The sequence below is a fragment of the Heptranchias perlo genome, unplaced genomic scaffold (assembly GCF_035084215.1).
Source record: "Heptranchias perlo isolate sHepPer1 unplaced genomic scaffold, sHepPer1.hap1 HAP1_SCAFFOLD_44, whole genome shotgun sequence".
Classification (NCBI taxonomy): Eukaryota; Metazoa; Chordata; class Chondrichthyes; order Hexanchiformes; family Hexanchidae; genus Heptranchias; species Heptranchias perlo.
This window is the reverse complement of record NW_027139453.1, coordinates 9,904,234-9,919,592: the sequence shown is the minus strand read 5'-3', so window position 1 is coordinate 9,919,592 and position 15,359 is coordinate 9,904,234. Positions and strand designations below refer to the sequence as shown.

Here is a 15,359-nt window from a genome sequence, read left to right as displayed (position 1 = left end):
GTCAAACAGTGCGGGGTAAGGAGATAGGTGGAGAAAATAAGTTTGAAGAAACAGGATTTAAATAGGTTTTTGATGGCACTTGAATGGCACCTTAGAACAACTTTATCAGTTCAGGGACTATTGAGGATTTATTTTGTTATTCGCACGAAATATTTTCGGGTCTGTGCATAACATAACAATGATCGGAGCGTTTCTCCTCACGTGACACATAGTCCTGTCTCACAGTTTGTTTTGGATAGAATATTGTTTGAATTCGAACTTCAACAAAACAGATACCTCCTTTGCCCCTGAGCAATCTCTGTCTCCCATGAAAACGTATTCTGTTGATGACGTGGCTTTGTTTCTTTGAATGCAAAGTAAGCAATTCATTTGGAAAATGACCAAAATATTTCAGTTGCTGTGTCAGGCTGGTGAAACGGGGAAAATGAAAAGCAGATTTAAAGAAGATTTACAGAATGAACTAAAGTGGAGGAGAGGAGAATTCGGGGATGAAAAGGAGAGGAGAATGTAAATGAGATCTGTAATGTTCCAAAGGTGGGTGGAGCCACGGTGGTGAAGGAGAAATGAGCAGAGAGGAACAGCATCGTCCAGATGTACAATAAAGCTCTGTCTACACTGACACACAAATCTTCAGAGTGGGGTCTGTGTCCAGAGTGGGGCCTGTGTTCAGAGTGGGGCCTGTGTTCAGAGAGGGCCTGTATTCAGAGTGGGACCTGTTTTCAGAGTTGTTTCTTTGTTCAGATTGGGGTGCATGTGTTCAGAGTGGGGTCCATGTGTTCAGAGTGTGGTATATGTGTTCAGAGTGGTGTCGGGTTCAGAGTGCTGTCTTTTTCAGAGTGAAGTCTTTGTTCAGATTGTCTCTGTTCAGATTTTGGTGCCTGTGTTCAGAATGGGGTGTTTGTGTTCAGAGTCGGGTGTTTGTGTTCAGAGTGAGGTCTGTATTCAAAGTGAGGCCTCTGCTCCGAGTGAGCACTGTGTTCAGAGTGGGGTGTATGTGTTCAGAGTGAGGTCTGTGTTCAGAGTGGTATCTTTTTTCAGAGTGAGGTCTGTGTTCAGAGTGGTGTTTGCGTTCAGTGTGATGCCTGCATGTGGAGTGGGGTCTGTGTTCAGAGTGGGGTTTTAGTTCAGAGTTGGGCCTGTGTTCAGTGTGGTGTCTTTTTTCAGAGTGGGGTCTGTTTTCAGAGTGGGGTCTGTATTCTGAGAGGTGTCTCTGTTCCGTGTGAGATCTGTGTTCAGTGTCAGGCTTTGTTTATCAATCGATAACTCAGAATAATTTACAAACGATTCAACTGCTTGCATACTGTGTGAGAGAGTGAAGCTTAAACAGACAGATGCAGGCAAAGCTCTCGGAACAAATTGGTTTTGAAGAAGCTTTTGAAGGCACTTGCAGACACCTTACAGCCTCTTTACAATTCAGGATATATTAAGGGCATCTTTTCATTACTGGCTCTAAATATTTCAAGGCCTGAACTCCGCACAGTAATTTTACCTCGGCTCTTTAGTTCCGAAGTGGTGAATGTTCACGGTGTTCCCCTCATTTGACACAGGGCGGTTTATTATAGTTTGTTCTGGATACAAAATTGTGAGAATTAAGCATTTAAATAAACAGAATCCCTCCTTCCCCCTGAGCAATCTCTGTCCCGTATGAAAATATACTCTGTCGATGAGGTGGCTTTGTTGCTTTGTATGCAAAGTAAGCAATTCATTTGGAAAATGACCAACATTTTTCGGTTACTGAGTCAGGCAGGTAAAATGGGGAAAATAAAAAGCAGATTTAAAGAAGTTTTGCAGAAAGAATTAAAGTGGAGGAGAGGATGACTCGGGCATTAAGAGGAAGGAGGAATGTAAATGACATCAGTAATGTTCCAAAGGTGGGTGGAGCCACGGGGTTTGAAGGAGAAGTGGGGAGAGATGAAAGTATCGTCCAGATGTAAAATAAAGCTCTGTCTACACGAACACAGGAATCTTCAGAATGGGGTCTGTGTTCAGAGTGGGTTTCAGTGTTCAGACTGGTATTTGCGTTCAGTGTGATGACTATGTGTGGAGTAAAGTCTATGTTCAGAGTGGGGTCTAAGTTCAGAGTGGGGCCTGTGTTCAGAGTGGAGAGTATGTATTCAGAGTGGGGCCTGTGTTCAGATTGTTGTCTTTGTTCAGAGTGGAGTCTGTGTTCCGAATTTATTCTGTGTGGAGAGTGGTGTCTTTGTTCTGAGATGAGTCTGTGTTGCGTGTCGGATCTATGTTCAGTGCCAGGCTTTGTTTATAAATCCCGGGTACGGTAGCATAGTGGTTATGTTACTGTGATCGTAATGCAGAGGCCTGGACTAAAATACAAGAATCATGAGTTCAAATCCCGCCACGGCAGCTGGCGAATTTAAATTCAATTAATTAATTAAATTTTTTAAAAAAATCTGGAATTAAAATACTAGTGTCAGTAATGATGGCCATGAAACTACCGGATTGTCATAAAAACCCATCTGGTTCACTAATGTCCTTTCGGGAAGGAAACCTGCCGCCCTTACCCGATCTGGCCAATTTGTGACTCCAGACCCACAGCAATGTGGTTGATTCTGATTTGCACTCTGAAATGGCCGAGCAAGCCACTCAGTTGTAAAATCTCGCTACGAAAAGTCGAACCGTCACCACACGGACTGCAGCGGTTCAAGAAGGCGGCTCACCACCACCTTCTCAAGGGCAATTTGGGATGGGCAATAAATGCCGGCCTTGCCAGCGACGCCCACATCCCGTGAACGAATAAAAAAAAAGATACCTCAGCCTAATTTATAAAGGATTCAACTGCTTGCAGAATGCGAGAAACAGAGCGGCTTAAAGAGATAGATGGAGGCAAAGCTCTTTGAAGAAATTGGTTTCAAAACAGCTTTTGAAGGCACTTTCAGACACCTTAGACCCTCTTTACAATTACGGACATATTTTGGGCATTTTTACATTACTGGCACGAAATATTTTAAGGCCTGAACTCCGCACTGTAATTTTATCTCTTTATTTAGTTCCCAGGGGTGAATGTTAAGAGTGTTCCCATCCTGTGACACAGGGCGGTGTCTCATAATTTGTTCTCGATTCAATTTTATGAGAATTACGCCTTAAACTAAACAGAATTCCTCCTTCTCCCTCTTCAATCCCTGTCCCGTATGAAAATATATATGAGGGACAAACAGTGCGGGGTAAGGAGATAGGTCGAGAAAATAAGTTTGAAGAAACCAGATTCAAATAGGATTTTGTTGGCACTTGAATGGCACCTTAGAACAACGTTATCAGTTCAGGGACGATTGAGTATGTCTTTCATTACTGGCACGAAATATGTTCGGGTCTGAGCAAAACATAACAATTCTACCTGAGACCCGTATGAATTTTTTTTCTGTTGATGAGGTGGCTTTGTTGCTTTGTATGCAAAGTAAGCAATTCATTTGGAAAATGACCAACATTTTTCGGTTCCTGAGTCAGGCTGGTAAAATGGGCAAAATAAAAAGCAGATTTAAAGAAGATTTACAGAAAGAACAAAAGTGGAGGAGAGGAGATTTCGGGGATGAAGAGGAACGGGGAATGTAACTGACATATGTAATGTTCCAAAGGTGGGTGGAGCCACGGGGGTGAAGGAGAAATGAGGAGAGAGGAACAGCGTCGTCCAGATGTACGAAAAAAAATCTTTCTATACGAACATAGAAATCTTCAGAGTGGGGTCTTTGTTCAGAGTGGGTCTGTGTTCAGAATTGCGTCTGTGTTCAGAGTGGGTCTGTGTTCACAATTGGGTCTGTGTTCAGAGTGGGTCTGTGTTCAGATTTGTTACTGTGTTCAGAGTGGGGTCTGTGTTCAGAGTGGGATCCAGTTCAGTGTGGAGTCTGTGTTCAGAATGGGGTTTGTGTTCAGTGTGGGGACTGTATTCAGAGTTGGTTCTGCTTCAGAGTGGCTCTGTGTTCAGAGAGGGGGCTGCGGTCGCCGTCGGGTCTGTGTTCAGATTGGGGTCCGTGCTCAGAGAGGGTTCTGTGTTGAGAGGAGGGGTTGTTTTCACAGTGCGATCTGTGTTCAGAGTGCGCTCCGTGCTCCGAGTGGGGTCTGTGCTCATTGTGGGGTCTGTGTTTACAGTGGTTTCTGTGTTCTCAGTGGGGTGTATGTGTTCAGTGTGGGGTCCATGTTAACAGTGGGGCCTGTGTTCAGCGTGGTGTCTGTGTTCAGAGTTGTGCCTGTGTTCAAAGTGGGGTCTGTGTTCAAATTGGTGCCTGTGTTCAGAGTGGGGTCTGTGTTCACAGTGGCGTCTGTGTGCAGAGTGGCGTCTGTGTGCAGAGTGGGGTGAATGTGTTCAGAATGGGGTAGTGTTCAGAGTGGAGGTTGCGTTCAGAGTGGGGTCTGTGTTCAGAGTGGGGTCTGTGTTCAGAGTGAGGTCTGTGTTCAGAGTTGGGCCTGTGTTCAGAGTAAGGTCTGTGTTCAGAGTGGGGGCTGTGTTCAGAGTGGTGCCTGTGTTCAGAGTAAGGTCTGTGTTCAGAGTGAGGTCTGTGTTCAGAGTGAGGTCTGAGTTCAGATTTGGGCCTGTGTACCGACTTTGGTCTGTGTTCAGAGTGGAGTATGTCTTCTGAGAGGACCCTGTTTTCCGAGTGGGATCTGTCTTCAAACTCAGGTTTTGTTTATCAGTCAATAACTCAGAATAATTTATAAAGGATTCAACTGCGTGCATACTGTGTGAGAGAGTGCAGCTTAAAGAGATAGATGGAGGCAAAGCTCTCTGAACAAATTGGTTTCAAAGCAACTTTTGAAGGCACTTGCAGACACCTCACAGCCTCTTTACAATTCAGGATATATTAAGGGCATCTTTTCATTACTGCCACTAAATATTTCAAGGCCTCAACTCCGCACAGTAATTTTATCTCGGTTATTTAGTTCCCAGGGTTGAATGTTCACAGTGTTCCCCTCATTTGACACAGGGCGGTTTATTGTAGTTTGTTCTGGATACAATTTTGTGAGAATTAAGATTTTAACTAAACAGACTTCCTCCTTCCCCCTGAGCAATCTCTGTCCCGTATGAAAATATATTCTGTCGATGAGGTGGCTTTGTTGCTTTGTATGCAAAGTCAGCAATTCATTTGGAAAATGACCAACATTTTTCGGTTCCTGAGTCAGGCTGGTAAAATGGGCAAAATAAAAAGCAGATTTAAAGAAGATTTACAGAAAGAACAAAAGTGGAGGAGAGGAGAATTCGGGGATGAAGAGGAAGGGGGAATGTAAATGACATATGTAATGTTCCAAAGGTGGGTGGAGCCACGGGGGTGAAGGAGAAATGAGGAGAGAGGAACAGCGTCGTCCAGATGTACAAAAAAACCTCTTTCTATACGAACATAGAAATCTTCAGAGTGGGGTCTTTGTTCAGAGTGGGTCTGTGTTCAGAATTGCGTCTGTGTTCAGAGTGGGTCTGTGTTCAGAATTGTTACTGTGTTCAGAGTGGGGTCTGTGTTCAGAGTGGGATCTAGTTCAGTGTGGGGTCTGTGTTCAGAATGGGGTTTGTGTTCAGTATGGGGACTGTATTCAGAGTTGGTTCTGCGTCAGAGTGGTTCTGTGTTCAGAGTGGGGACTGCGGTCGCCGTCGGGTCTGTGTTCAGATTGGGGTCCGTGCTCAGAGTGGTTTCTGTGTTGAGAGGGGGGGTTGTGTTCACAGTGGGATCTGTGTTCAGAGTGCGCTCCGTGCTCCGAGTGGGGGCTCTGCTCATTGTGGGGTTTGTGCTCATTGTGGGGCCTGTGTTCTGAGTGGTGACAGTGTTCAGAGTGTGGTGTATGTGTTCAGAGTGGTCTCTGTGTTTAAAGTGTGGCCTGTGTTCAGAGTGGGGTCTGTGTTCAGAGTGGGGTCTTTTTTCAGAGTGAGGTCTGTGTTCAGAATTGGGCCTGTGTTCAGAGTGCTGTCTTTGTTCAGAGTGGTGCCTGTGTTCAGAGTGTAGTCTGTGTTCTGAGAGGAGTCTGTGTTCCGTGTGGGATCTGTGTTCAGTGTCAGGCTTTGTTCATCAATCGATAACTCAGAATAATTTATAAAGGATTCAACTGCGTGAATACTGTGTGAGAGAGCGCAGCTTAAAGAGATAGATGGAGGCAAAGCTCTCTGAACAAATTGGTTTTAAAGCAGCTTTTGAAGGCTCTTGCAGACACCTTCAAGCCTCTTTACAATTCAGGATATAGTGAGGGCATCTTTTCATTACTGGCACTAAATATTTCAAGGCCTGAAGTCTGCACAGTAAATTTATCTCGGGTATTTAGTTCCCAGTGGTGAATGTTCAAAGTGTTCCTTCATGTGACACAGGGCGGTGTATTATAGTGTGTTCTGGATACAATTTTGTGAGAATTAAGCATTTAACTAAAGAGAATTCCTCCTTCCCCCTGAGCAATCGCGATATATTCTGTCGATGAGGTGTCTTTGTTGCTCGGAATCCAGATTAAGGAATTAAGTTTAAAACTGACCAAAGTGTCATATTTACAAGAAAAGCAAATAAAATGGTGGACATAACAAGCAGATTTACAGCATACTTAGAGAAAGAAATAAAATGGAGGAGTGGAAGGTTCGATGAAGAAGAGGAGGGGGAAATCTAAATGACACAAGTAATGATACAAAGCGGGGTGAAGCCACGGGGGATGAAGGAGAAATGAGGGGAGAGGAACAGCATCGTCCAGATGTACAATAAAATTTCCTGCACACTAATAAAAACATCTTCAGAATGGAGTCTGTGTTCAGAGAGGGGTCTGTGTTCAGATTATTGCCCTAATGCAGTGGTGGTCGGTATTCAGTGTCAGGCTTTGTTTGTAAATAGATACATCAGATTACTTTACAAATAATTCGATTGCACGCAGAATGTGGCAGAGAGAGAGAGAGAGAGTGCGGGTTTAACAGAAAATGGAGGAAAAGCCATTTGAAGAAATAGGCTTCTTTTTGCGTGCACATGATCGGCACCTCAGAGCAACCCTGCCAATTCAGGGACTTATAAAGAACACCGGCTCTCACAGCTACATTGATAACACCGCCTCCCACCCCGCTTCCTGTGGGCTCTGTGTTCCCAGCGTGGGGACAGTTTTCAGAGTGGGGACAATGTTCAGTTTCGGTCTGTGTTCAGTGTCAGGCTTTGTTTGTAAATAGATATCGGAGATTACTTTACAAAGAATTCAACATCTCGCAAAATGTGATGCAGAGGCAGTGCGTGGTAAGGAGATAGGCGGAGAGAATAAATTTGAAGAAACAGGTTTTGAACAGGTTTCAAGCAGGTTGTTGAAGGCACTCGAAAGGCACCTTAGAGCAACTTTGTCAGTTCAGGGACTTTTAAGGATATCTCTCATTCCTGGAACGAAATATATACGGATCTGAGCTCCACATATCAATTATTTCTGAAACTTTTAGTCTCAGGATGAATGTTCCGTCGATGAGGTGGCTTTGTTGCTTGGTATGCAAAGTAAGGAATTCAGTTGGAAAATTACCAAAAATGTTTCAGTTACTGGGACAGGCAGGTTAAATGGGGAAATTAAAAGCAGATTTAAAGAAGATTTATAGAAAGACGTAAAGAGGAGGAGAGAAGAATTCGGGAATGAAGAGGAGGGGGGAATGTAAATGACATTCCATTCGTAATGTTCCAAAGGTGGGTGGAACCAGGGGGGTGAAGGAGAAGTGAGGAGAGAGGAACAACATCGTCCAGATGTACAATAAAGCTCCATCAAGGCTAACACAGAAATCTTCAGATTGGGGTCTAAGTTCGGAGAGGGGTCTGTGTTCAGAATGGGTCTGTGTTCGGAGTGGGGACTATGTTTACCGTGGGGTCATTCTTCAGAGTGAAGTCCGTGCTCAGAGTGGGCTTTGTGCTGGGGGAGGGGGGTCCGTTTTGAGAGTGGGGGCCGTGCTCAGAGTGGGTTCTGTGTAGAGAGTGGGGTCCGTGCTCAGAGTGGGTTCTGTGTTGAGAGTGGGGTCCGTGCTCAGATTGGGGTCCGTGCTCAGAGTGTGGTCCGTGCTCAGAGTGGGGCACATGCTCAGAGTGGGGTCCGCGCTCAGATTGGGGTCCGTGCTCAGAGTGGGCCCCGTGTTCATAGTGGGCCCCGTGCTCAGAGTGGGGTTCGTGTTGAAAGTGGGGTCCGTGTTGAGTGTGGGGTCCGTGTTGAGAGTGGGGTCCGTGTTGAGAGTGGGGTCCGTTTTGAGGGTGCGGCCCTGTTGAGAGTGGGGTCTGTGTGTTGAGAGTGGGGTCCGTGTTGAGAAAGGGCTCCATGTTCATGGTACGGCCCTGTTGAGAGTGGGGGTTGTGTGTTGATAGTGCGGCCCATATTCATAGTGCGGCCCTTGTTCAGAGTGCGGCCCTGTTTAAAAATGGATAACTTAGAGGACCACTCTGGAGAAAAATGCTCAATTGGTGGATGGCGAATTTCCATGGGATGAGAACTGTTCTGCCTCGTTAAATTGGAATCAAAGATTGGCAGCCAAAACTGTAATTGAATAATGGGTAGCCTTTAAAGTGGGGATGAATCAGCAACATTCTAGATACAGTCCCACGAGGGCGAAAGTTAGGGCAACTAAGGCCAGAACTCCCTGGATGACGAAGAAATAGTGAGGTAAATGAAGCAGGAGAAAAAGGGGGCGTATGACAGATGTCAGGTTGATAATACAAGTGAGAATCAAGCTGAATGTAAGAAGATCAGAGTGGAAGTGAAAAAGGAAATGAGAGGGGCAAAGAGACGGTGAGAATAGACTGGCAGCGAACAAAAAAAAAGGAATCCAAAAGTCTTCGATCGGCATATAAACAGCAAACGGGTAGTAAAGGGAGAGATCTGACCGATTCGGGACCATGAAGGTGATCATGCACATGGAGGCTTAGGTTCTAAGTGGGTACTTCGCTCCAGTCTTTACCGAGGAAGAAGATGCTGCCAAAGTCACAGTAACGGAAGATGTAGTTGAGATACTGGATGGGTTAAAAATTGATAAATATTTGGTACTAGGAAGGTTAGCTGTGCTTAAAGTAGATAAATCACTCGGTCTGGATGGGATTCTAAGGGAATTCAGGAGGGAAATTTTGCATATACTGGCCATAATCTTCCAATCTTTCCTGCATACGGGAGTGGTACCAGAGGACTGGAGAATTGGAAATGTTACACCATTGTTCAGAAAATGGAGTAAGGATAAACTCAGCAATTAAAGGCCAGTCAGTTTAACCTCGGTGGTGGAGAAACTTTTAGAAACGTTAATCCGGGACGATATTAACCGTCACTTGATCAATTGGGGATTAATTAAGGAAAGCCAGCACGGAATTGTGAATGGCCGATCGTTTTCAATAACTTGATTGAGTTATTTGATGAGGTAACCGAGACGTTCGATAAGGGCAATGCGGTTGATGTTGTGTATATGGACTTTCAAAAGGCGTTTGATAAAGTGCTGCATAATAGGCTTGTCATCAATGTTGAAGCCCCATGGGATAAAAGCGGCAGCAGGGATTCATTAAGTAACAGAAGACAGAGAATAATGGTCAACGATTTTTTTTCGGACTGGAGGGCTGCACAGTGGTGTGCCCCAGTGGTCGCTACTGGGATCACAGCTTTTTTGATATATATTAATGACGTGGACTGGGGTGTACAGGGCACAATTTCAAAATTTGCAGATGAAACAACACTAGGAGGTGTAGTGAACAGTGTGGAGGATAGTAATATACTTCAAGAGGATATAGGCAGCGTGGTGGAACGGGCGGACACGTGACTGAAGAAATTTAACGCAGAAAAGTGCGAAGTCATACATTTTGGTAGAAAGAACGAAGAGAGGCAGTATGAACGAAAGGGCACAATTCTAAAAGGCGTATAGGAACAGAGAGATATGGGAGTATATGTGCACAAATCGTTGAAGGTGGCAGGGAAGGTTGAGCTTGCGGTTTCATAAGCATACGGGATCCTGGGATTTATCAATAGAGACATAGAGTACAAAGTATGGCAGTCATGATGTACCTTTATAAAACACTGATTCGGCCACAACTGGAGTATTGTGTCCACTTCTGGGCACAGCACTTTAGTAAAGATGCAAAGGCCTTTGAGAGGATGCAGAAGAGACTTACTAGAATGGTTCCATACACCATGTTTCACTGTATTACTGTTCTGGTAATGTACCATCCCCTCATCACTGCTGTTGGTGCTTCTGATCCGTCTCTTTATCCAGCTATTAATTGTATAACGCGTGTTTCAAAATTACTGTTCTTATCATTTACTATTCCCTCCTCCCTGCTATTGGTGTCCCTGATAATTCTCTATATCCAGCTTTTAGTTCTATAAATCATGAGTCACTTTATTACTGTTCTAGTCATTTACTGTGCCCACCTAGCTGCTCTTGGTGTCCCTGGTAATTCTCTATATCCAACTATTAGTTCTATAAACCATGAGTCACTTTATTACTATTTTAGTCATTTACTGTGCCCACCTAGCTGCTCTTGGTGTCCCTGGTAAGTCTATATATCTAGTTATTAGTTCTATAAACCATGAGTCATTTTATTACTGTTCTAGACATTTACTGTGCCCACCTAGCTGCTCTCGATGTCCCTGGAAATTCTCTATATCCAGCTATTAGTTCTATAAACCATGAGCCACTTTATTACTTTTCGAGCATTTGCTGTGCCCACCGAGCTGCACTTGGTGTCCCTGGTAATTCTCTACATCTAGCTATTAGTTCCATAAACCATGATTTACTGTATTACTGTTCTAGTCATTTACTGTGCCTGCCCAGCTGCTCTCGGTGTCCCTGGTAAGTTTTATATCCAGTTATTAATTCAATAGTTACTTTTTATATAAAGATTAGTGATGGACACTCCTGCCTGGTAGTAATTTCAGTAGTTACTTTTTACATATAGAATACAGATGGACTATCTTCCATGTTGATAATTTGTGTAGTTACTTTTCATGTAAAGACTACTGATGGGACCTCCTGGCTAATGGTAATTTCAGTAGTTACATTATTTGAAAAGATTAGTGATGGACCTTCCTACCGCTATAAGTTCAGTAGTTGATTTTTATATTAAGATTAGTGATGGAACCTCCTGCCCGTTGTTAATTTCAGTGGTTACTTTTTATATAAAGATTTGTGGTGGACTTTCCTACCTGTTGGTAATTTCAGTCGTTTTTTTAGGTGAAGGTCAGTCATTGGACCTCCTGCCTGTTGGTAATTTCAGTTGTTACTTTTGGTATGAAGATTAGTGATCGACCCTCATGGCTAGTGGTAATTTCGTAGTTAATTTTTATATAAAGATTAGTGATGGACACTCCTGCCTGGTGTTATTTTCAGTAGTTACTTTTTATATAAAGATTCGCGATGGATAGTCCTACCTGGTGGTAATTTCAGTGGTTGCTTTTTATATAAAGATAAGTGATGGACCCTCATCTCTGTTGTAATTTTAGTAGTTTTTACTTCTACAAAGATTAGTGATGGACCCGCCTAGCTGTTGGTAATTCCAGTAGTTACTTTATTTAAAAAGATTAGTGATGGATCTTGCTACCTGTTGTAAATTCAGTCGTGGCTTTCATATAAAGATTAGTGATGGACACTCCGGCCTAGTGGTAATTTCAGTGGTTTCGTTTTATTTAAAAATAAGTGATGGACCCACCCACCTGTTGGTAATTCCAATAATTACTTTATTTAAAAAGATTAGTGATGGACCTTGCTACCTGTTGAAAATTCAGTAGCAGCTTTTTATATGAAGATTTGTGATTGACCCTCATGCCTGTTGGTAATTTCAGTAGTTAATTTTTGTGTAAAGATTAGTGATAGACCCACCTACCTGTTGGTAATTTCAGTAATTTATTTCCTTATAAAAAATTATGATGGACCCGACCACCTGGTGGTGATTTCAGTAGATATTTTTGTTATCTGAAGATTAGTGATGGACCCTCCTGCCTGTTGGTAATTTCAGTAGCTGTTTTTGTATAAACAAATTAGTGATGGACCGGACTCCCTGGTGTTAATTTCAGTAATTACTTTTGATGTAAAGATTAATGATGGACACTCCCACATGAAGGTCATTTCAGTCGTTCCCTTTCATGTCAGGATTTATGATGGACACTGCCATCTGGTGGTAGTTTCAGTTATTTTTTAGGTGAGGATAAGGGATCGGACCTCTTGCCTGTTGATAATTTCAGGAGTTTATTTTTTTCATTTATAAAGATGAGTGATGGACATTACTTCCTGGTGGTGATTTCAGTAGTTAATTTTTATGTAAAGATTAGTGAACGACCCTCCTACCTGTTGGTAATTTGGGTTGTTACTTTTCTTATAAAATGATTCGCGATTGACCCTCCTCCCTGTTGGTATTTCAGTAATTACTTTTTGTACAAAGATTGTTAATGGACCCTCCTCCCTGTTGTTAATTTGGGTTGTTACTTTTTCCAAAGAGATTAGTGATTGACACTCCTCCCTATTGGTAATTTCAGTAATTACTTTTTATGCAATGATTGGTAATTGACCCTCCTACCTGTTGGTAAGTTCAGTACTTTCTTTTTTTATACAGATTAGTGATGGGCACTCTGACCTGGTGGTAATTTGTGTTATTACTCATTATATCAAGATTAATGACGGCCCCTCCACCCATTTGGTAATTTCAGGAGTTACTTTTTATATAAAGATTAGTGATAGACCCTCCTACCTGCTGGTAATTTGAATTGTAACTTTTTGATAAAATATTCGTGATGGGGTGTCCTGACGGTTGGTAATTTCAGTGGTTACTTTTTACATAAAGATTAGTGATAGACCCTCCTACCTGTTGGTAATTTCAGTAATTTATTTCCTTATAAAAAATAATGATGGACCCTACCATCTGGTGGTGAATTCAGTGGATACTTTTGTTATCTAAAGATTCGTGATGGACCCTCCTGCCTGTTGGTAATTTCAGTAGCTGTTTTTTTTTGATATACAAATTAGTGATGGACCGGACTCCCTGGTGTTAATTTCAATAACTCCTTTTGATATAAAGATTAATGATGAACACTCCTGCCTCGTGGTAATTTAAGTCGTTACCTTTGATGTGAGGATTGATGATGGACACTGCCAGCTTGTGGTAGTTTCAGTTAATTTTTAGGTCAGGATAAGGGATCGGACGTCTTGCCTGTAGATAATTTCAGGAGTTTATTTTTTTCTTTTATAAAGATGAGTGATAGACATTAATTCCAGGTGGTGATTTCAGTAGTTAATTTTTATATGAAGATTAGTGATGGACCCTCCTGCCTAGTGGTAATTTCTTAGTTACTTTTCATATAAAGATTGGTGATGGATAGTCCTGCCTGGTGTTATTTTCAGCAGTTACATTTTATATAAAGATTCGCGATGGATAGTCCTAGCTGGTGGTAATTTCAGTGGTTGCTTTTTATATGAAGATAAGTGATGGATCCTCCTCTACGTTTGGTAATTTCAGTAGTGTTTTCTTCTACAAAGATTAGTGATGGACCCGCCTAGCTGTTGGTAATTCCAGTAGTTATTTTATTTAAAATGATTAGTGATGGATCTTGCTACCTGTTGTAAATTCAGTAGTTGCTTTTTATATAAAGATTAGTGATGTACACTCCGGCCTGGTGGTAATTTCAGTGGTTTCGTTTTATTTAAAAATAAGTGATGGACCCACGCACCTGTTGGTAATTCCAATAATTACTTTATTTAAAAGATTAGTGATGGACCTTGCTACCTGTTGTAAATTCAGAAGTAGCTTTTTATATAAATATTTGTGATTGACCCTCATGCCTGTTGGTAATTTCAGTAGTTACTTTTTATGTAAAGATTAGTGGTAGACCGTCCAACCTGTTGGTAATTTCAGTAATTTCTTTCCATATAAAAAATAATGATGGACATTACCACCTGGTGGTGATTTCAGTCGATACTTTTGTTATCTAAAGATTAGTGATGGACCCTCCTGCCTGTTGGTAATTTCAGTAGCTGTTTATTTATTTACAAATTAGTGATGGACCGGACTCCCTGGTGTTAATTTCAGTAATTACTTTTGATATAAAGATTAATGATGGACACTCCCACCTGATGGTAATTTCAGTCGTTCCCTTTCATGTCAGGATTTATGATGGACACTGCCATCTGGTGGTAGTTTCAGTTATATTTTAGGTAAGGATCAGGGATCGGACCTCTTGCCTGTTGATAATTTCAGGAGTTTATTTTTTTCTTTTTTAAAAATGAGTGATGGACATTACTTCCTGGTGGTGATTTCAGTAGTTAATTTTTATGTAAAGATTAGTGATGGACCCTCCTACCTGTTGGTAATTTGGGTTGTTACTTTTTTTATAAAATGATTCGTGATTGACCCTCCTCCCTGTTGGTATTTCAGAAATTACTTTTTGTACAAAGATTGTTAATGGACCCTCCTACCTATTGGTAATTTGGGTTGTTACTTTTTCTAAACAGATTAGTGATTGACCCTCCTCCCTGTTGGTAATTTCAGGAATTACCTTTTATGCAAAGATTGGTAATGGACCATCCTACCTATTGGTAATTTGGGTTGTTACTTTTTCTAAAGAGATTTGTGATTGACACTACTCCCTGTTGATAATTTCCGTAATTACTTGTTATACAGAGATTGGTAATGGACCCTCCCACCTGTTGGTAAGTTCAGTACTTTCTTTTTTTATGCAGATTAGTGATGGGCACTCTGACCTGGTGGTAATTTGAATTATTACTCATTATATCAAAATTAACGACGGATCCTCCACCCATTTGGTAATTTCAGGAGATACTTTTCATATAAAGATTAGTGATGTACCCTCCTACCTGCTGGTAATTTGAGTTGTAACTTTTTGATAAAATATTAGTAATGGGGTGTCCTGACCGTTGGTAATTTCAGTGGTTACTTTTTACATAAAGATTAGTGATGGACCCTCCTACCTGTTGTTAATTTCAGCAGTTAGTTTTTTATTTAAGGATCAGTGATGGACCCTCCTGCCTGTTGGTAATTTCAGTGGTTACTTTTTATATAAAGATTAGTGGACACTCTTAACTGGTGGTAATTTCAGTCGTTATTTTTTGAGGTAAAGATCAGTGATGGGGCCGACTGCCTGTGGGTAATTTCAGTGGTTACTTTTTTATGTACAGATTAGAGATGGGACCCTCATTCCTGCTGGTAATTTGAATTGTACCTTTATATGCAAAGATTAGTGATGGTCCCTCCTGCCTGTTGGTAATTTCAATATTTACTTTTTGTGTAAAGATTAGTGATGGACCATCCAACCTGGTGCTGATTTCAGTAGTTACATTCATTTGAAATTAGTGATAGGCCCTCCTGCCCGTTGGTAATTTCAGTCGTTTATTTTCATATAAAGTTTAATGATGGACCCTCCTACCTGTAGATAATTTCTGTCGTTACTATTTATATAAAATTAGTGAT

General features: G+C 41.8%; 1 long non-coding RNA gene across 1 annotated transcript in view; it reads right to left on the bottom strand.

Moving 5' to 3' along the window:
* Positions 1-15,359, bottom strand: part of LOC137312850 (uncharacterized) — a 72,949-nt gene that overhangs the window by 45,312 nt on the left and 12,278 nt on the right. The window lies entirely within an intron of this gene.